Here is a 965-nt window from a genome sequence, read left to right as displayed (position 1 = left end):
ACCCACCGAGCCACGTTAACACATTTATTTGCACATTCAGGATTTGGCCCCCCGTTTTGAAGCAGGGTTCCGCCTTGCACTTTTCTGCCCTTGGTATGCATGCACTCTTTTGCATACTCCTTGCTCTTCGGTTGCTGGTGTCTTTGCACCCACCCATGTTAAGTACACTCATTTGCACACTCGAGTCCTCTTTGCATACTCAGGAATTGACCTCCAGTTCCACCCCCTTGCACACTTTCCACCTGCGCCGGAATCTAAAATACAACCTTTGACACTTTCAAGGCTGGATAGCTTATTGTCCCCTCACAGACACTCCAGAACTGGTTACTCCGAAGCCCCCACTCTGTCCCCTCCTCCAGTTTGTGCACGTTTCATTTTAAGCCCCTGGGTTGGTTTTTTTTTTCCTTTTTGTTTGTTCGTTTGTTTGTTTGTTTGCAGTACCTAACCCTCTGCACACCCATCGCTAGTCGCCCACTCCCCACTGTTCACATGAGCATCGTACTAGCCTTTCGCACATTCGCTGAGCCACCACGACCTGATCTCTTTTTTGGGGTCCCCTTTTATGCACAAGTGCTCTCTTGCACAGAAAACACATGCCTCGTGGGTCCCACCGCTCCCCTCCCACCTCACCTCACCGAGCACGCTCCCAGAGTTAAGACTATCCCCCCCACCCCGCCCCGACCTGGGGGACCCCTTCCCTATAGGCACAGACAGAAGCCTCTCACCGGATCAGAACCCGGAACGAATGATTTGGGAGCGCTGGGAGGAAGCAGCCAGTGTCACTGCCAAGGCTGGGATGAGGACCTGGGCTGGGGGGAGGGCAGGACCCTCACAGGAGGCAGGGTCAGTATTGAGGCCAGGAGGCTGCTCCTGCATGTGGATGCAGCAGGGAAATGGGACTTAGGGACTGGAGAAGCCTTGGGCCATAACTCCAGGATTCGGTGGGAGGAGGGGGTTGGGAACTC

The sequence above is a fragment of the Pteropus alecto genome, unplaced genomic scaffold (assembly GCF_000325575.1).
Source record: "Pteropus alecto unplaced genomic scaffold, ASM32557v1 scaffold41, whole genome shotgun sequence".
NCBI classification, from domain to species: Eukaryota; Metazoa; Chordata; class Mammalia; order Chiroptera; family Pteropodidae; genus Pteropus; species Pteropus alecto.
Note: the sequence above shows the minus strand (reverse complement) of the source record.